Source organism: Oncorhynchus masou, chromosome 6 (genome assembly GCF_036934945.1).
Source record: "Oncorhynchus masou masou isolate Uvic2021 chromosome 6, UVic_Omas_1.1, whole genome shotgun sequence".
NCBI classification, from domain to species: domain Eukaryota; kingdom Metazoa; phylum Chordata; class Actinopteri; order Salmoniformes; family Salmonidae; genus Oncorhynchus; species Oncorhynchus masou.
The window spans coordinates 63,201,371-63,223,849 of NC_088217.1; the positions used below are offsets into that span (position 1 = coordinate 63,201,371).

The following is a 22,479-nucleotide window of genomic DNA, read 5'->3' on the forward strand; positions in this document are numbered from 1 at the left end:
TTTGACTGATATTGATTTATTTAGGGGGGGCTAATGAATATTTTAGGATTTGCGTCGGCTCTGATTCCTAACCTTTAACTTTTTGTCTGAAAATTAAATATACATTATACTCAACTGCGTTACCCACTCCAGTCAACAGATGGCGGTCTGCGACTTTAAGGCAATGCTGCTGGTGTGATGAATAATCTAGTGGACTGAACGCTTCTTTCAACAGCAGCAACAGTTAGTCAGACACCTCGGTAGCTTGCTAGACAAAATAGCCAAACCAATAAAGCTCTTTAGACGCTTTTGTGTTTATTAGCCACTGTGTTTTAAACCCACTTCTGTTGTCTAGTTAATTATCCGATTTAATTTCGTATTTACTTGGTTGTTTTTGGTCAAATAGCTGCCTGGTTAAGTTAGCACTAGCCAAGCTAGCTAACATCCCCGACCATGAGGTCACTAAGCTACTCTCCTATAAAAGAAGTGAAAGAGGGTGAGGAAGGAGAATGTTCCAATACAAAAACAAGTAGAGGGTGAGGCTGTTACAGTGAAAGAAGAAGAGAAAGACGTTTCAGTGAAAGAAGAGAAAGATGCGTTCAGAGTGAAAGAGGAGGAGGATGTTACAGTAAAAGAAGAGGAGTATTCAGTTTGTGTAGTGGAAGAGAGGGAGATGACTGTCACATCGAAAATGGAGGAGGAAGAAGAGGAGGGAACTGAATATCTGGGCCCGGTTTCCAAAGTGCATCTTAAGACATCCAATGGTTCTAACGGTGAACTTAGCCATAAGATGGTTTTGAGAAACCGTTCCATGATTAACACTAGTAAGTACTGTCTTAAATACAGAGGCACAAACTTTGCAGTTGTTGAACTGATGTGTGATGTTAAAGTGGAAATCTGCAATTGCTACATCCATATTGTGACTTTTAAATTATTTATTTATATCCATTGATTCTTGAAGAATATAACACATGCCTCATGAGCTTAGTTCAACTGTTGTACCCCTTCAGAACCCCAAATAAGCTTTTTTTACTGCAATGTTAAGAAACAATGTAAATCAACACTGTATAGCCTCAACATGGTTAAAGCTATCATGTTGATATCATGGATGGTCAGTCCTTGCATCCATAGGTCTGTCTATGAATTTGAGAGTATTTACATTTCTCCAGCCCCATCTATCATCTTATTAGCAAAACAGTGGTGAAATTACAGCTTTGTTATTGTTTGAACTGCAGATTGGTTGATGGATTGTTTTGTGGCTTATTTAAAGGGACAAACTAGTTTTTTAACAGAAACAAAATGGCTGCCCAGAGACCTGAGCTGTGTTAGAATACTCATTCTAACCATACTATTTGTGATGCTTATTGGTCAAAGTATGGATATAGTTAGTTTGCCAAAAGTTCCCAGATGTCATACTACATTCACCAAAATACGAAGTATACATGCAGAGGACACTATTTCGGTGTTTTTATGGCCTAAAAAGCATTTCTTCGGGAAATGGGCGTGGCTTCAACTACAGTGCCTTGCGAAAGTATTTGGCCCCCTTGAACTTTGCGACTTTTTGCCACATTTCAGGCTTCAAACATAAAGATATAAAACTGTATTTTTTGTGAAGAATCAACAACAAGTGGGACACAATCATGAAGTGGAACGACATTTATTGGATATTTCATATTTTTTTAACAAATCAAAAACTGAAAAACTGGGCGTGCAAAATTATTCAGCCCCTTTACTATCAGTGCAGCAAACTCTCTCCAGAAGTTCAGTGAGGATCTCTGAATGATCCAATGTTGACCTAAATGACTAGTGATGATAAATACAATCCACCTGTGTGTAATCAAGTCTCCGTATAAATGCACCTGCACTGTGATAGTCTCAAAGGTCCGTTAAAAGCGCAGAGAGCATCATGAAGAACAAGGAACACACCAGGCAGGTCCGAGATACTGTTGTGAAGAAGTTTAAAGCCGGATTTGGATACAAAAAGATTTCCCAAGCTTTAAACATCCCAAGGAGCACTGTGCAAGCGATAATATTGAAATGGAAGGAGTATAAGACCACTTCAAATCTACCAAGACCTGGCCGTCCCTCTAAACTTTCAGCTCATACAAGGAGAAGACTGATCAGAGATGCAGCCAAGAGGCCCATGATCACTCTGGATGAACTGCAGAGATCTACAGGAAGAGTGGCAAGAAGAAAGCCATTTCTTAAAGATATCCATAAAAAGTGTTGTTTAAAGTTTGCCACAAGCCACCTGGGAGACGCACCAAACATGTGGAAGAAGGTGCTCTGGTCAGATGAAACCAAAATTGAACTTTTTGGCAACAATGCAAAACGTTATGTTTGGCGTAAAAGCAACACAGCTCATCACCCTGAACACATCATACCCACTGTCAAACATGGTGGTGGCAGCATCATGTTTTGGGCCTGCTTTTCTTCAGCAGGGACAGGGAAGATGGTTAAAATTGATGGAAAGATGGATGAAGCCAAATACAGGACCATTCTGGAAGAAAACCTGATGGAGTCTGCAAAAGACCTGAGACTGGGACGGAGATTTTTCTTCCAACAAGACAATGATCCAAAACATAGAGCAAAATCTACAATGGAATGGTTCAAAAATAAACATATCCAGGTGTTAGAATGGCCAAGTCAAAGTCCAGACCTGAATCCAATCGAGAATCTGTGGAAAGAACTGAAAACTGCTGTTCACAAATGCTCTCCATCCAACCTCACTGAGCTTGAGCTGTTTTGCAAGGAGTAATGGGAAAAAATTTCAGTCTCTCGATGTGCAAAACTGATAGAGACATACCCCAAGCGACTTACAGCTGTAATCACAGCAAAAGGTGGCGCTACAAAGTATTAACTTAAGGGGGCTGAATAATTTTGCACGCCCAATTTTTCAGTTTTTGATTTGTTAAAAAAGTTTGAAATATCCAATAAGTGTCGTTCCACTTCATGATTGTGTCCCACTTGTTGTTGATTCTTCACAAAAAAATACAGTTTTATATCTTTATGTTTGAAGCCTGAAATGAGGCAAAAGGTCGCAAAGTTCAAGGGGGCCGAATACTTTCGCAAGGCACTGTATTTTCAGATTTGAAGAAAATGGCGGAAAATATGCAGCTGAAGTTCAACGAGAGAGTGGATACAAATGAACTGCTTTAAATAATTATGCCTAATGTTAAGAAAATGTTGAGCAGTGTAATGACTTTTCAAATAAGTTATGTTACACATTGTTAGCTACACTAACTTACAAACCGCATAGCATATCTTTATAGCCATATGTACCAGTATGTCAGCTAGCTACATAATGTTAGTTGCACCCATAGGTCTGTCTGTCTGTATTTACATTTCTCCAGCCCCATCCATCATCTTATTACCAAAACAGTGGTGGAATTACAGCTTTATTATTGTTTGAACTGCAGATTGGTTGATTGATGTGTGGCTTTTTTAAATCCTAGGATTTAAACAGAAGCAAAATGGCAGCCCAGAGACCTGAGCTGTGTTCAAATACTAACTGCACTATTTGCGACGTAAATTGAGTATATAGTATGCTTATTGGTCATTGTATGGATTTCTTATTTTATTTTTATTCCACCTTATTTTTATTCCACTGCGACCTGGCCAAGATACACCATAGCAATTCGACACATACAACAACACAGTGTTACACATGAAATAAACAAAACATAGTCAATAACACAAAACAAAAGATAACAAAAAGGCTATATAGAGTGAGTGCAAATGAGGTAAGATAAGGGAGTTAAGGCAATAAATAGGCCATGGTGGTGAAGTAATTACAATATAGCAATTAAACACTGGAATGGTAGATGTGCAGAAGATGAAGGTGCAAGTAGAGATACTGGGGTGCAAAGGAGCAAGATAAATAAATAAATACAGTATGGGGATGAGGTATGGAAGATAAATGGGCTACTTACAGATGGGCTATGTACTGGTGCAGTGATCTGTGAGCTGCTCTGACAGCTGGCGCTTAAAGCTAGTGAGGGAGATATGAGTCTCCAGCTTCAGAGATTTCTGTAGGTTGTTCCAGTCATTGGCGGCAGAGAACTGGAAGAAAAGACGACCAAAGGAGGAATTGGCTTTGGGGGTGACCAGTGAGATATACCTGCTGGAGCTCGTGTTACGAGTGTGTGCTGCTATGGTGACCAGTGAGCTGAGACAAGGCGGAGCTTTACCTAGTAGAGACTTGTAGATAACCTGGAGCCAGTGGGTTTGGCGACAAGTATGAAGAGCGGGCCAACTAACGAGAGCATACTGGTCTCAGTGGTGGTTAGTGTATGGGGCTTTGGTGACAAAACGGCTGGCACTGTGATAGACTGCAGCAGGTTTGCTGAGTAGAGTGTTGGAGGCTATTTTTTGATGACATCACCAAAGTCGAGGATCGGTAGGATGGTCAGTTTTACGAGAGTATGTTTGGCAGCATGAGTGAAGGATGCTTTATTGTGATATAGGAAGCCAATTCTAGATTTAATTTTGGATTGGAGATGCTTAATGTGAGTCTGGAAGGAGAGTTTACAATCTAACCAGACACTTAGGTATTTGTAGTTGTCCACGTATTCTAAGTCAGAGCCGTCCAGAGTAGTAATGCTGGACTGGAGAGCAGGTGCTGGCAGTGATCGGTTGAATAGCATGCATTTAGTTTTACTTGCGTTTAAGAGCAGTTGAAGGCCACGGAAGGAGAGTTGTATGGCATTGAAGCTCGTCTGGAGGTTAGTTAACACAGTGTCCATAGAGGGGCCAGAAGTATACAGAATGGTGTCATCTGCGTAGAGGTGTATCAGAGAATCACCAGCAACAAGAGCAACATCATTGATGTATACAGAGAAGAGAGTCGGCCCGAGGGTTGAACCCTGTGGCACCCCATAGAGACTGCCAGAGGTCCGGACAACAGGCTCTCCGATTTGACACACTGAACTCTATCGGAAAAGTAGTTGGTGAACCAGGCGAGTTAATCATTTGAGAAACCAAGGCTGTCGAGTCTGCCAATAATAATGTGGTGATTGACAGAGTTGAAAGCCTTGGCCAGGTCGACGAATACGGTTGCACAGTATTGTCTTTCATCGATGGCTGTTATGATATCGTTTCGGACCTTGAGCGTGGCTGAGGTGCACCCATGACCAGCTCTGAAACCAGATTGCATAGCGAAGAAGGTACGTTGGGATTCAAAATGGTTGGTAATCTGTATGTTAACTTGGCATTCAAAGACCTAAGAAAGACAGGGTAGGATAGATGTAGGTCTGTAGTAGTTTTGGTCTAGAGTGTCACCCCCTTTGAAGAGGGGGATGACCGCGGCAGCTTTCCAATCTTTGGGAATCTCAGACGATACGAAAGAGAGGTTGAACAGGCTAGTAATAGGGGTTGCAACAATTTTCGCAGATCAATTTAGAAAGAGAAGGTCCAGAATGTCTAGCCTGGCTGATTTGTAGGGGTCCAGATTTTGCAGCTTTTTCAGCTATCTGGATTTGGGTGAAGGAAAAATGTTGGGGACTTTGGCGGGTTGCTGTAGAGGGTGCCGGGCAGTTGACCGGGGCAGGTGTAGCCAAGTGGAAAGCATGGCCAGCCGTAGAGTAATGCTTATTGAAATTCTCAATTATAGTGGATTTATCGGTGGTGATAGTCTTTCCTAGCCTCAGAGCAGTGGGCAGCTGGGAGGAGGTGCTCTTATTCTCCATGGGACTTTACATTGTCCCTGAACTTTTTTGAGTTAGGACTACAGGATGCAAATTTCTGTTTGAAAAAGCTACTTTCCCTGAAAAGTTGCATATAACGAGGGCTATTCGATGCTAATGCAGAACACCACAGGATGTTTTTGTGCTGGTCAAGGGCAGACAGGTCAGGAGTGAACCAAGGACTATATCTATTCCTAGTTCTACATTTTTTGAGAGGGGCATGCTTATTTAAGATGGTGAGGAAGGCACTTTTAAAGAATAGCCAGGCATCATCTACTGACGGGATGAGGTGATTGTCTTTCCAGGATGCCCCGGCCAGGTCGATTAGAAAGGCCTGCTCGCAGAAGTGTTTTCGGGAGTGTTTGACAGAGATGAGGGGTGGTCGTTTGGTCGCAGACCCATTAGAGATGCATGCAATGAGGCCGTGATCGCTGAGATCTTGATTGAAAAAAACAGAGGTGTATTTGGAAGGGCGAGTTTGTGAGGATGACATCTAAGAGGGTGCCCGTGTTTACGCATTTGGAGTTGTACCTGGTAGGTTCATTGATCATTTGTGTGAGATTGAGGGCATCAAGCTTGGATTGTAAAATGGCCGGGGTGTTAAGCATGTCCCATGGCTGGTGTGTTTATAGACATATTCAATCAATCCTTGTCCTAGTCTGTTGTCCCCACATGCTTCAAGATGGCCACCATTGTTCCTGTTCCCAAGAAAGCTAAGGTAACTGAGCTAAACTATTACCGCCCTGTAGCATTCACTTCCGTCATGAAGTGCTTTGAGAGACTAGTCAAGGACCAAATCATCTCCACCCTACCTGACACACTAGGCCCACTGCAATTTGCTTACCGCCCCAATAGGTCCACAGACAACGCAACCACACTGCACACTGCCCTAACCCATCTGGACTACTTATGTGAGAATGCTGTCCATCGACTACAGCTCAGCATTTAACACCATAGTACCCTCCAAACTCGTCATCAAGCTCGAGACCCTGGGTCTTGAACCCGCCCTGTGCAACTGGGTACTGGACTTCCCGATGGGCCGCCCCCAGGTGGTGAGGGTAGGTAACAACATCTCCTCCCCGCTGATCCTCAACATTGGGGCCCCACAAGGGTGCATTCTGGGCCCTCTCCTGTACTCCCTGTTCACCCACGAACGCGTGGCCACACACCAGAGAACACACATAGGATATAAACCATATAGCTGTGATGAATGTGGGAAGACTTTTACTACTTAGAGCAATCTGACTCTTCACCAGAGAACACACACAGGAGAGAAATCTTTTGCTATACTCAATGTGGGAAGAGTGTTACTCAGTCAAACAGCCTGGTACAACACCAGAGAACACACACAGGAAAGAAATCTCGAGATAATCTGATAAAAGATCTTTGATCAAATATTAGAAAATACATACATGAAGGAGTTGTTTCATGATACAGTGCCTTGCGAAAGTATTCGGCCCCCTTGAACTTTGCGACCTTTTGCCACATTTCAGGCTTCAAACATAAAGATATAAAACTGTATTTTTTTGTGAAGAATCAACAACAAGTGGGACACAATCATGAAGTGGAATGACATTTATTGGATATTTCAAACTTTTTTAACAAATCAAAAACTGAAAAATTGGGCATGCAAAATTATTCAGCCCCCTTAAGTTAATACTTTGAAGCGCCACCTTTTGCTGCGATTACAGCTGTAAGTCGCTTGGGGTATGTCTCTATCAGTTTTGCACATCGAGAGACTGAAATTTTTTCCCATTCCTCCTTGCAAAACAGCTCAAGCTCAGTGAGGTTGTATGGAGAGCATTTGTGAACAGCAGTTTACAGTTCTTTCCACAGATTCTCAATTGGATTCAGGTGTGGACTTTGACTTGGCCATTCTAACACCTGGATATGTTTATTTTTGAACCATTCCATTGTATATTTTGCTTTATGTTTTGGATCATTGTCTTGTTGGAAGACAAATCTCTGTCCCAGTCTCAGGTCTTTTGCAGACTCCATCAGGTTTTCTTCCAGAATGGTCCTGTATTTGGCTGCATCCATCTTCCCATCAATTTTAACCATCTTCCCTGTCCCTCCTGAAGAAAAGCAGGCCCAAACCATGATGCTGCCACCACCATGTTTGACAGTGGGTATGGTGTGTTCAGGGTGATGCGCTGGGTTGCTTTTACGCCAAACATAACATTTTGCATTGTTGCCAAAAAGTTCAATTTTGGTTTCATCTGACCAGAGCACCTTCTTCCACATGTTTGGTGTGTCTCCCAGGTGGCTTGTGGCAAACTTTAAACAACACTTTTTATGGATATCTTTAAGAAATGGCTTTCTTCTTGCCACTCTTCCATAAAGGCCAGATTTGTGCAATATACGACTGATTGTTGTCCTATGGACAGAGTCTCCCACCTCAGCTGTAGATCTCTGCAGTTCATCCAGAGTGATCATGGGCCTCTTGGCTGCATCTCTGATCAGTCTTCTCCTTGTACGAGCTGAACGTTTAGAGGGACGGCCAGGTCTTGGTAGATTTGCATGATACTGATACTCCTTCCATTTCAATATTATCGCTTGCACAGTGCTCCATGGGATGTTTAAAGCTTGGGAAATCTTTTTGTATCCAAATCCGGCTTTAAACTTCTTCACAACAGTATCTCGGACCTGCCTGGTGTGTTCCTTGTTCTTCATGATGCTCTCTGCGCTTTTAACGGACCTCTGAGACTATCACAGTGCAGGTGCATTTATACGGAGACTTGGTTACACACAGGTGGATTGTATTTATCATCACTAGTCATTTAGGTCAACATTGGATCATTCAGAGATCCTCACTGAACTTCTGGAGAGAGTTTGCTGCACTGAAAGTAAAGGGGCTGAATAATTTTGCACGCCCAATTTTTCAGTTTTTGATTTGTTAACAAAGTTTGAAATATCCAATAAATGTCGTTCCACTTCATGATTGTGTCCCACTTGTTGTTGATTCTTCACAAAAAAATACAGTTTTATATTTTTATGTTTGAAGCCTGAAATGTGGCAAAAGGTCGCAAAGTTCAAGGGGGCCGAATACTTTCGCAAGGCACTGTATCAATTAAATAATGTCACAATGTAGAATGTTTTAACATTGTAGTATGAGTATTTTAATAATGTCACAATGTAGAAGCCTAAACGTTTGCCCCCTTATCAATTGATTTCAACATGTTATGGATATTAGCCTCGGGGCAAATCCAGGCTCTGAATTGAAAGAGTACTATTTATGTGATTTAACAAAAAGTGATTCACCCAAAAATATTTGTGTTACACTGACCACGTTGGTGACCCAAATGAATCAAAATGCAACACTTCAAAATGTAGCTTGCTGTTTTCTACAAATTGTCCTCTAACCAGGGATGTACACATTATTCCCAGATTGCGTGTGGTTTTTGAGCTGTTAGTTTTAACAGGACGTGCAACCTCATCTCCCACAAATTATTTTAGCATGATATTGATGAGTTATGACAAATAAGTGTTGCGTTCCTTTGTTTAACGACCTCTAAATTTAATGCATCACTCCAAATGTAGCTGACTGTCTTCTACAGGTTGTCCTCTAACCAGTGAGGTAATATATATCTCCATTTCCATGTGTTTTTTTTTTGTTGTGTTAGTTTCAACAGCACATACAACCTGATTTCCCCCGATATCAGTGATTTATTGTTACTTGTCAAAACAACAACGTTTTTGGTGCTTGTGTCCATGGTGAGGACAACTTGGTTTCTGATTGTCTCAAGGTTGGTCAGTCAAAACGTTTTGCGTTTAGCCAGTGAGTTGCCATGGATCACAATTTATTTTGACTGCATGTTTTTTCGTATTGAAGATGAGTTTTGTTTGGGCTCGTTCCAAGTGGTAGGGAGTTTGCTATAGGACCGTTAAGGTACAAGTCATCTCACTCAAGTTCTTATGTCACCCGGCTAACAGGCCCGCCGGACTGGCCTGGTTATGTATCCTGCCCTTTTATTCGAAGATTAGCCTTGTGTGGTGCAGTTAGGCTTGTTTCGGGATCTTAGATAATACCAATCAGACTTAAGAGTACCTCTTGCTTTACTTTCGCTTTCCCTTTGTATGCTCTTACATCTAGACTCACGCAAGCTATACCCTAGTTATGATTTACAGTCTATGTCCGTCGACTAATACTACTTGAGTATTAATATAGAGGATACCTGTTACAATAAAATGATTATTCTGTCCAAACCATCATATTGTCTTTAGTTTAGAAACTAGACTAGGGAGTGTTAGAGGCGTTCTCTCCCCTAGGGTTTTGGGTCTAGTTTCTACTTTTTATTCAATGTTTGCAATTCACACAGTTGTACACGTTATTACAGTTTCTTTTTGGTCCTTAATCTATAACATCAACAATCATCAAAACACTTACTACTATTAATGCCTTATATGTATTACAACAAGCGGTTACTTACCTTAGCACAGGTTGACCTGGTTGGTCCCGAAAGAGTATGTTCTTTCACTCACAATTTCTCTAGAGGCTTATCCAATCACTCAGTATCTGTTTCTCCTACTAGAAGTTTGTACTATGATTTACTGATTAGTGAAGAGAACGGTTCGAGACAAAAAGCCCTTATAACACCACTGTTGCTATTTATCCACTTTGGTTAGGAGGTGGATTTATTCAGCACAAGTAGTGTGGAGGGTTGTTGTCTCAGTATGTCTCGTTCAGAAATCAGAAGTCAAGAGATACAATTGTTCTGGAGTATGAAAGTAAGATATTACCTTTTAGGTTGATGATAGTTGAAGTATCACGAGCTGTCTGTCGGTGATGTCAAGTAGCACTATCACGCCCTCTTAAGGAAGGCACTCTCCTTATATAGTCTTTTCGAGACCAGATCAGCTTTAGCGCTGCGTTATATTCTAACCTTGTGGCGAGCTATTTCTGTAAAGGGTCAGTTTGACATGTTACTGTAAAACATTAATAATGACAGATGCATCCTATATCCCCAACTCTTGCATCAGTTTAACCCATTGGAATTCTACTGCTAGTCTAGCTCTTCCTCGTTCTGTCGATGGCCCGCTCTCTCCCCCTTCAAATCAGTTTGATAAACATATCTCTGAAGCACATGCATACTATTCTTCATTACTGTTTTAGTCACTGAGCGTCCCTGTTTTGCTAGCTTTTTAAACTCTACATCTTGTCTCCATGGCTCCATGGGACTACACCAAAACATTTTTTCACTTGCACTGTGTTCAGGCAGCTGAACGCAAGTTGTACACGGGGGTTTCCTTCCTCGAGCTCCCCTACCAGGGTAGCCAATCACTCCAGTGGTTGGTCTCATACATTCACTAGACTCTTCGGAGTGGTCTGGTTGATCATTTCCCGCACTTCCCCCCTGTATAATTCATCTCTCCTGTTAATCCTGACAAGACCACTCTAGCCGTTATAGGATCCCAAGGAACTAAGTCTCCATGATGGTGGAGGTTTATTTCCATAGGTAACATTTCCTCTTCTATCCATCCATTTTTCTGTACTAACACATCTATCATAGGCCAGCTTCTAGCTTGTGTTAAACATGTCCAACAACATGATTCGGTTCTGTTTCCTCTAAGACTTAATATCCCATGTAGCTGTCCCTCTAACGGACCTCCACATATTGCACAGTAATTCATGCCCTTCCCTGGGTTGGGCCAACACAACACTTGATTTTCATACACATCTCCCCCATACCTGTCCCATCTATTACGACTGGGGTGGTTTTCTAAAAATATTGCCATATTAGTGCTCGTAAATTCTCCCCTCTTCTTTCCCATCTTCTTCCTGTTTGGTGGGAGGAGATGGGTTAGTTTCTAGTTTTACTTCCTGTCTCCCTATTCCTGTCTTCCCTAGGTCCTCTTTTTGCTTTATTTCCCTTCTGTTTCTCGGGTCTTTGGGTCTTAAAACCTCTTAGAGCTACCCCCCTTACTTTTAAAAATGTCTGCCTGAAGACATACCTAAATCTAACAGCCTGTAGCTCAGGCACAGAACCAAGGATATGCATATTCTTGGTACCATTTGAAAGAAAACACTCTGCAGTTTGTGTAAATGTGAATTGGATGTAGGAAAATATAGCACAACAGATCTGGTTTAGATAATACAATGAAAAGAAAACATACTTTTTTATTTTGTTTTTGTATCATCTTTAAAACGAACAAGATAAAACAAACATTCAGATAGGATGATGTGGACAATTTTAGTGAAACACATACGAGGGCAACAGTACTTGTGCAAAGTTTCAGAATGATAACTTCCAAAATGAGTGTGCTACATGACATTTATCATGAAGTCACCCAGGTGTCCCACACAAGTAGCCCAAATGTACCCAAGTCTCCATTTTGTCTGGCATAGTTGAAGTCTACCTATGATGAAAATTACAGGCCTCTCGTCTTTTTAAGTGGGAGAACTTACACAATTGGTGGCTGACTAAATACTTTTTTGCCCCACTGTACATATACCCCACTTTGGACACTCCTTCTCTCCAATCCTTGCATCTTCTGGTTCGACAGGAAGAGGGTAACAGGATACTTCTGATACTCTTATTCTCCCTTCAGGGGACCTGACCTCAACCCCTCCTTCGCCTAATCCACAGATGTCCATCCGCTTCCCCTAAAGCAATCCTGTGATCTCCTCCCGTCCACCCAGCACATTCCACAGCCACTCCGTCTTTCTACAGATCTCACTCCTTTATATACTCTGCGTCTGACCTATCATGTCTTTAATATCTCAATGTTCAAAGTTTAGCCCGAATCTAACAATAGTCGAAGTGACACTCCCTTTCAGTCAGTCAACTTCGGTAAAACATACTATGGGAAAATACAATCATTCCCCATGCCGACCTCAACGGATGCTAAATGAAACGGCCCCTGGCAGAACACCCAGACCTTACCCCGCAAGATGTGTCAGTTGTCAATTTATTAAGTGTTTTTTTGTTTGAAACACTCCTGTCAATATTGAGTAAGGACGCACACCTAATTACGCATATATAAGTAGGACTAGTCTACCTGGCCTTCACGCAAATGTAGGCCTATAAATGTGCCCATTTTGGGATGTCTGATAGTATTTCTGATTGTCTTAACGCACCACCACTAATGCGTTGTGGAGCTTCTCAAATGCATTTTTCTTCACCTCAAACTCTAATCAAAATCAATTGCGTATGACAATAGTTCCTCAAAGTATTTTCGTAAAACATTTCCAGCTCTCACCCTTTCGATAACCACTCGGCACAAAATGGAAAAATGTAATGCGCTGATACAGTGGAAATATCAAAATACCTGATTACTTCTTATCCCTTTCACAAATAGCCTACAGCTGAGTCTGTCCCCAAATCACTGGCAGGGGAAACTGAGGGCCCAGAATATTTTACACAATGTTTCAAGTTCTTTGTAGACAGGCCATGTGATTTATAGGATATTTGTTTGCAATGTTTGTATTTTTTGGCTTTATGTAGGCTATTTTAACATAGTTGGCAATGGCAATAAAATTTACTTTTAGATTTGTATTATTTTCTTTTAGATAGAATGTAGATTAATCACAGACAATGATTTTGAGATACTATTATAAATTAAATGAAACTGTTCCATGATAATGTGCATATGAAAATCACAACTGTTACGCAGATTGGTAGAAATGGTCAGATACATTTGCACTCCAAATGTAGTTTGCTGACTGCTTGTGAAGCCTATTACCAGCAATGTCAGAATTTATGAAGGCCGACAGGAGGAAGTGGTTAAGGAAGAGTTTCTTCTCTTCTGGTTGGGCTGTATTGATGTAATGGCATGAAAATAAATTGGCTGAATATTATACAATGACTTACCAACAGCTCTAACAATTCGACCCCCACAAGGAATCTACATTGGCAGTTATAGAATATACTATATATCCTAAAAACCTGGTTAAACTATCATTATGGCCTCATGAATGGCCAGTCCTTGTAATCATAGTGTAGTAAATTCAGCGGGAGCCCTGAGCTGAACTCAAAACTGGGTCCAGCGACTGTCAAGCCAACACCTTATAACTGTTACGCCAAGATGTCTGAACTTCTTGATGAGGTCGCTAGGAGTTGTGTGAAGGTTCCTACAATAGCTTTCTCTATGAATTTGAGAGTGGTTACACTTCTCCTTCCCCCATCCCTCAGCTGTTTACCAAACAGAGTCTCTGGGCAGCCATTTTGTTGCTGTAGGTTGCCCCTTTAAAAAAGCCACACAACAATCAACAAACCAAACTGCAGTTCAAACAATAACAAAGCTGTAATTCCACCACTGTTTTGTTTATAAGAGGATTGGTGGGGCTGGAGAAATGTAACTGGTCTCAAATTCATAGCCAGACCTATGGATACAAGGACTGACCATCCATGATATCAACATTATATACAGTGTGGATTTACATTGATTCTAAAGATTGGGGTAAAAAAAGCTTATTTGGGGTTCTGATGGGGTACAACAGTTGAACTAAGCTCGTGAGACGTGTTATATTCTTCAAGAATCAATGGCTATTAATAAATAATTTAAAAGTCTAAATATGAATGAAGCTATTACATATTTCCGCTTTAACACCACACATCAGTTCAACAACTGCAGAGTTTGTGCCTCTGTATTTAAGACAGTACTTACTAGTGTTAATCAGGACCTGGTTTCCCAAAAGCATCTTACGACTAAGTTCATCGTTGAACCATTGGATGCCTTAAGAAGCGTTTGGGAAACCGGGCCCAGATATCCAGTTTCCTCCTCTTCTTCTTCCTCCTTTTTCGATGTGACAGTCATCTCCCCTCCCCTTTTTTCACTCCATAAACTGCAACCTCCTCTTTCTCTGCCTCCTCTTCTTTTACTGTAACATCCTCCTCCTCTTTCACTCTGAACGAGTCTTCCTCTTCTTTCACTGAAACGTCTGTCTCTTCTTCTTTCACAGTAACAGCCTCACCCTCTACTTGTTTTTGTATTGTAACAGCCTCCTCTTCCTCCTCCTCTTTGACAAGAGTTTCTTCCTCCGTCCCGCAGACCTCCTCTTCTTTAGCAGGAGGAGAGTAGCTTAATGACCTCATGTTCGGGTTGTTAGCTAGTTAGCATTAGCGACTAGCCTAGTCTAACTTAGCAAACCAGCTAGCTGACAAACAACGTAAATATATAATTAAATGGGCCAACAAGTACATACAACAGAAGTATGTTTAATAAGCAGCGACTAATATACACCAAAACAGTGTAAAGAGCGTGAATGTTGTACCTATGTTTGCTAGAAAGCTACCGAGGTGTCTGACTCGCTGTTGTTGTTGAAGGAGCGTCCTGTCCACTAGATTTACGTCACACTGGCAGCATCGCCTGAATCTAAAAGACGCACATCACCATCTGCTGACTGGAGTGGGCAACGCAGTTGAGGAACCAAAAGTTAATTTTTTATTTATTTCATAAAGGTTTAATATTATATTAAGTTGTTCAAAGAGAAGCATGTGTTGATTGATTCGTGTTTAATAGTGAAAATGTAAAACAAACTTTACACCCACTACACATTTGCATTGAACTATACTTCAAACATGGATCATTTTGACCCTAGAGGCATATCTTTTATCATAGCCAAAATGTGGTTTATTCAATTCCTCCAATTTTTCATGACTTTGACAATCAACTTCTTCTTAATAAATCTAAATCATGATTTAGTGTTTCTGTATCAAAATGGACTTTTAACAAATTCAACTCCTTTGGAGTCATTTTGACCCAAGCCAAAAGCACCTTTGATTAATAGGACATTTATTTCAAATCAAAATCAAATCACATTTTATTTGTCACATACACATGTTTAGCAGATATTTTTGTGGGTGTAGTGAAATGCTTGTGTTTCTAGCCCCGACAGTGCAGTAATATCTAACAATTTCACAACATATACCCAATACACACACATCTAAGTACTTGAATCGAGGTTTCTCTGTAGACCAGAGGGGGGAGGGGCACCTGTATCAGTGGTTTTGACCAGATAGACACCTGCAGACATACAGTATAGTGCCTCCCAAGTACTCTCCTAAGATCGGACTTTTCTATACTACGTATCACATGACTGTGTACAGAACTGCCAACGGTAGAAAACTCTGCTAACAGTCTGCCAGCGGTAGAAAAATCTACCAGGAGTATACAGTGCATTCGTAATGTATTCAGACCCCTTCACTTTCCACATTTTGTTACATTAATTTCTTATTCTAAAATGGAGGATTTTTTCCCTCATCAATCTACACACAATACCCCATATTGGCAATAATAATAATAACACTTATTATCTAACACACAATTTATTTCCTTTATGGTTACTAAGCAGTTATATCAACATTTAGCAACTACATTAAACTAGCAACATTGGCAGACTGTTAGCTATATTTCAGAGGTTAAATGTGTCACACAGTCATATTTTACAATATACAGAATGTCATACAAAATGTGTACATATTACTTTTTTAAAATCTCTCATAACCAACTTAACTAAAACCTAACTTAACTTACATGAATTGCAATAAAAATCGGTGGTCAGCTAGTGGGAAGGGTGTATGTAGTCGTAGTTAATATTATTTTTGTTTCTGGTTGACTATTTTAATTGAAGTCATCCACAGTAAGGTAGTTATGTCGGATAAATAAAACACATAAGAAGCCATAAGTGTCACGCCTTGGTCTTAGTATTTTGTGTTTTCGTTAATTAGTTGGTCAGGCCAGGGTGTGACATGGGTTTATGTTGTTGTATTTCGTAGTGGGGTTTTTTAGTTATTGGGATTGCGGCTGAGTAGGGGTGTTGCATAGGTTTGGCTGCCTGAAGCGGTTCTCAATCAGAGTCAGGTGATTCTCGTTGTCTCTGATTGAGAACCGTATTTAGGTAGCCTGGGTTTCACTTTGTATTTCGTGTAACCAACACGCTGCATTTCGGTCCGACTCTCTTTCGACAAACGAAGAACGCCGTTACAATAAGTGTAACGTTCTGACCTTAGTTCCTTTGTTTTGTCTTTTGTTTTAGTATGGTCATGGCGTGAGTTGGGTGGGTTGTCTATGTTCGTTTTTCTATTTCTGTGTTTGGCATGTTATGGTTCTCAATCAAAGGCAGCTGTCAAACGTCCCTGATTGAGAACCATATTTAGGTAGCCTGTTTTCCATTGTGTTTTGTGGGTGGTTGTTTTCAGTCTTTGTGTGTCTTCATCAGACAGATCTGTTCCGGTTGTTTGTTTCTTTATTGTTTTGTTATTCAGTGTTCAGGTTTCATTAAATAAGATGAACACTTACCACACTGCGCTTTGGTCCTCACCTTCTTCCCACAACAACCGTTACAATATGTATCTTACATTAAAGGGCCAATGCAGCCATTTTAATCTCAACATCAAATCCTTTCTGGGTAATGATGAAGTAGCTTCCTGGTTTTGGTTTCAAAGATGTCTACTGTCTGGGTGTTCACTCCCCCTCACGGGTTACTATAGCAACACACATCACCCCCCCCCCCCCATGGGTTACTATAGCAACCCCCCACAGGTTACTATAGCAACACACATCACCCCACGGATTACTATAGCAACACACATCCTGTGTCATATCTTCTTTGTCAATTCTGAGTGACATTAAAGTTGTGAATTTGCTAATCCATTGTTAAGGTTTTGTTGGTGACCCGCTCTTTGGTGGTACACACATCTTACAGTGTAGTTATCAATTCCTACATTAAATAATAACATATTCAAGCATAAACATTCAGTAGAATGCTGCTTTAAAAACATGCATCAGTTCAACAATAGTTTGTGCACCTGTTTTTAAGACAGTACTTACTGGTTTTAGTCAGATCACCTGTCTCCTCCTCCTGTTCTTGTTCTTCCTTCTCCTCCTTCAATGTGACAGTTATCTGTCCCTCCTTCACTCCAAAAACTGCATCATCCCCTTTCTCTTCCTCCTCTTTTTTTGCTGTAACTTCCTCTTTCACTCTGAACACATCTTCCTCTTCTTTCACTGTAATGTCTTTCTATTCTTCTTTCACTGTAACAACCTCACCCTCTACTTCTTGTTTTACTGTGACATCTTACTCTTCCCGCTTGGGAACCTATAGGCACAACAGGTTTTAATAAAGTCAGATACCGTTACCTGACTAAATGGAAATATGACATTAAACAGGGAAACTAGTTAAAAGACATAATTATGTTTCAAATACAGAGGCAAAGATACACCGAAGCAGTCTGAACAGCTTGAATGATTCCGCTAGGAAGCTACCAAGGTGACTGAAGACTAGTGTGGTTAATGCAGATACATTTTCATTTTATTTCCAGGCAAAAAGTGAATTTTTACATTTCTTTCAATAAATAATAATATAATAGTCAGACCCCTGCAGATTTGTAATAAGTATGAATTTAAAACCTACTTCCACATTCTACCAACCCAACATGTTTCTACTACAGGGAATATTAACTAATGAGGTGGGTCTTTCCACATTCTACCAACACAACAGATGTTTCTACAACAGGGTCTTTCCACATTCTACCAACCCAACAGATGTCTCTACTATGAAGCAACGCTTTCAGGTTAATTAAAGTTGAATTCCCAAATAGCCTATACAGGTTTGGTCATTATCAGGTATTGGAGCGTTGAAAGATGATGCACAACAACGGTTTCTTCCAGGAAACCACGACTCCAATAACCACTGCGGTCGAAATAACTGTAAAGTACGTCACCATCGAAACGACTACCGCTACAATCGACCTGTTCACAATACATAGGTATTGGGATCTGACCTCATTGATCTGTCAGTAAGCTATGTCTACATGGGTATTGGGATCTGACCTCATTGATCTGTCAGTAAGCTATGTCTACATGGGATCTTACCTCATTGATCTGTCAGTAAGCTATGTCTACATGGGATCTTACCTCATTGATCTGTCAGTAAGCTATGTTTACATGAGTATTGGGATCTGACCTCATTGATCTGTCAGTAAGTTATGTCTACATGGGTATTGGGATCTGATCTCATTGATCTGTCAGTAAGCTATGTTTGCATGGGTATTGGGATCTGACCTCATTGATATGTCAGTAAGCTATGTTTACATGGGTATTGGGATCTGACCTCATTGATCTGTCAGTAAGCTATGTTTACATGGGTATTGGGATCTCACCTCATTGATCTGTCAGTAAGCTATGTTTACATGGGTATTGGGATCTGACCTCATTGATCTGTCGGTAAGCTATGTCTACATGGGTATTGGGATCTGACCTCATTGATCTGTCAGTAAGCTATCTCTACATGGGATCTTACCTCATTGATCTGTCAGTAAGCTATGTTTACATGAGTATTGGGATCTGACCTCATTGATCTGTCAGTAAGCTATGTTTACATGGGTATTGGGATCTCACCTCATTGATCTGTCAGTAAGCTATGTTTACATGGGTATTGGGATCTGACCTCATTGATATGTCAGTAAGCTATGTTTACATGGGTATTGGGATCTGACCTCATTGATCTGTCAGTAAGCTATGTTTACATGGGATCTAACCTCATTGATTTGTCAGTGAGCTATGTCTAAATGGGTATTGGATCAAACCTCATTGATCTGTCAGTAAGCTATGTCTACATGGGTATTGGGATCTCAGCTATACTATAATCCAGCAAAGCAGTCCTACCAGCTAGCAGCGTAACGAACCTTGTCTGAAAGCCAATCAACCATCACCTGTGGCCCATGTACCCAGTGTAAAGTTACACTGGGTACATGGGCCACATAAATAATTACAGTCCAGCACATTGTCTAGGAAGGCACAGTTCATAGGTCATCATTGTAAATAAGAATTTGTTCTTAACTGACTTGTCAATTTAAATAAAGGAAGAAAAAAGGGAATATGTTCCATCAGCCATTGGTATAATTGAACTATAATGACCATAATGCATTGCGTGCCTACTTGTCTTGTCTGTTTATTTTACACCTGCTTTGTAAAAGAGACAGAAGAATGCACGATGGTCAATGCTATCTGGGATCCTTGGGACATCCCTACCCTAAACCCTAACCTTAACCATTTTAAATGTCAACTTCAACGGGCTAGGGACATCCCAAGGATGTATCTTTACCTGAAAATACATGATCTAAGTGATTGATAGTTGGTATTCTGCAGTCATAAAGCCTTATTTACTTTAACAAACTACTAAAATAGGTATTTTTGTCAGACAGCATAGAAAGCAGCTTTACACTTTATTGACTGACTGATACATTCATCCTTCCATCCCTCCGCAGCCTTCCTCTCCTCTGAAGACCCAGTGAGGGTGGAGCTCAGTTGAGGGACTGGTTAGGAAGAACACTTCTACAGCCAGAGAGGTAAGAAGTCACACATGGTTTAGATGGTAAATATTTATGTCCCCTTAGCGGTTCATCACATAAGCAAAAGGGAATATGTTCCATCATCTATGTTTGTTTAAAATAGTGCAAATTGTCCACTGATATTGGAGTAATTTCTCACCCCTTTTGGCTGTATGAAAGTTAATTTTCTCTCAGTCACACACATTTGTTATTTGATATTATGAAGGTAATTTGTGTCAAATGTACTTTTCCCCATCTCCTTAGATTGCTGATGCATATTCGGTGGCCTGACTGCATCCAGACAATGTCAAAAGCCCATCCTAGTAGATCTGAACCTAATGCAGCTTGGAGTGATCGGGTGACAGACGTCACATTTAGGTGCCAGGTGTAACTGAGGCCATAGATGCTCTATATCCATTAGTGTGTGTTTTATATAATATTACTAAATGTGTTTCTGTGTTGCAGGGGCAGTCAAAAGCAGAGCTGTGGGAGACCACCTCAATCCCCTGGTAGAGCCGGGGGTGGTGTTTACCACTCAACCACACCTGCAGCAGGCTTGAAACGTGGGATTGATACTGATTTTCATACTAAGAAGGACCAAGAGTCTGTTGATTGGTCAGTCATTGGGTTCATTTGTTGAAATCAAATCCAGCTTTATTTATACAGCACATTTCAGACATGGATGCAACACAATGGCTTCACAGGAAAAAAAAGTTAAATAATGAAAAGAAACAGAAATATTTAGTACACAACAAACAGAATACTAACAACTGAAAGACCAATGGGCACCCCAAGGAAATGCCATGGATTAAAATATTAATTGGATGCAATATCTAACCCAAAATACAAGCTTGTTGTTTTTTTAGGAGGGGCTCAGAAAGACTATGGGAGTGTCCACTGAAACTTGACAAGTAACAACAACTGGGACCGAAAAGACACCCACCATGAGACCCACTAAATCTGTCCATGAAGAGGCAAACAAAAGAAAAACCCACAACAAACTTAAAGACAGGACGCAAACCAAAAAGGTGGTTCAACTAACAGTGTTGACTCTCCACATCTATCAAGACAACTGGAGCACTGGGCCAGACACTCTTTCATAGAACATTTGTGCCAAGAGGAGAGAGATGAGGTTCCACGTCCTGTTAAAACGAACAGCTTAAAAACCACACGGAATCTGGGAATAATGTGTACATCACTGGTTAGAAGCCAATTTGTAGATAACAGCTCGATACATTTTGAAGTGTTGCATTTTGATTCAAGTGGGTCACCAACATGGTAAGTGGAACACAACTTTTTTGTGTTAGTCACTTTTTGTTAAATCTCATAAATAGTACTCTTTCAATTCAGAGTCTGGATCTTTCCCCTGAAGCTAATATCCATATCATGCTGAAATCAATAGAACAGGGGGCAAATGTTTAGGCTTCTACATTGTGACATTATTAAAATACTTCTACTACAATGTTTAATATTCTATATTGTGACATTGATTCATTTATATCATGAAACAACTCCATGTATTTTCTGATGTTTAATCAGAGATCTTTTTTCAGAGTATCTCTTGTCACATTGATTACAGCTATGTGATTTCTCTCTTGTGTGTGTTCTCTGGTGTATAGTTAGATAGCTCGATGTCGTAAAAATCTTCCTACATTGAGCACAGCTATAAGGTTTCTCTACGTGTGTTCTCTGGTGTGGCACTAGGTTGTTTAGCCAAGTAAAACTCTTCCCACATTGAGTACAGCTATAAGATTTATCTCCTGTGTGTGTTCTTTGGTGTCTCGTCCGACTGCTAGACATATTAAAACTCTTCCCACATTGATCACAGCTATAAAGTTTCTCTCTGGTGTATAGTTAGATAGCTAGATGTAGTAAAACTCTTCCTACATTGAGTACAGCTAAAAGATTTCTCTCCTGTGTGTGTTCTCTGGTGTGCTCTCTGGCCGCCAGATGAAACATAACTCTTCCCACATTGATTACAGCTATAAGGTTTCTCTCCTGTGTGTTTTCTCTGGTGTGATATCAGGCTGATTGACAGAGTAAAACTCTTCCCACAGTCAGAGCAGCAGTAGGGTTTCTCTCCAGTGTGATTATTCAGGTGTATTTTACGTTCTGATTAAGATTTAAAAAATTTCCCACAGTCAGAGCAGCTGTTCCCTGTGGATCTCTGCAGGTGTTACTTTAGGTGTTCTGATGTGGAGAGACTCTTCTCTGCCTTGTCAGCATCATAATGTTGTTGAGGCTCCCCAGAGGATCCACAGTAGTCCCGTCTCTCTCCTGTGTGAACAACAAAGTCAGACAGATAGTTAAAGGCCAACAACAGCGGAAATCCACTGAAATCCACTGTAAATCCACTGTAAAACCTTGTCAGCTCGGGGATTCGATCTTTCAACCTTCCGGTTACTTGAACAAAGCTCTAACCACTAGGCTACCTGCCGAATGTAATGATTATTTGACATTTGTCTTAAAATGAGCAAGAATAGTCATATTGCCTTGTTTTCACATTAGTAGTAACATCAAAGATTGTAGACTAGAAATAAATT

General features: G+C 40.6%; 1 long non-coding RNA gene across 3 annotated transcripts; it reads left to right on the top strand.

Annotated features, from left to right (window-relative positions):
* Positions 1–420: 420 nt before the first annotated feature.
* On the top strand, positions 421–21,744 carry LOC135542415 (uncharacterized). 3 transcript variants are annotated; one of them, XR_010456071.1, is made up of 4 exons: positions 421–803; positions 19,874–19,954; positions 20,201–20,314; positions 20,402–21,744. It is a non-coding gene; the product is annotated as an uncharacterized LOC135542415 (long non-coding RNA). The 3 variants fall into 3 exon arrangements; XR_010456070.1 differs by lacking the exon at positions 421–803 and adding an exon at positions 14,823–15,038; XR_010456072.1 differs by lacking the exon at positions 421–803 and adding an exon at positions 17,989–18,073.
* Positions 21,745–22,479: the final 735 nt, after the last annotated feature.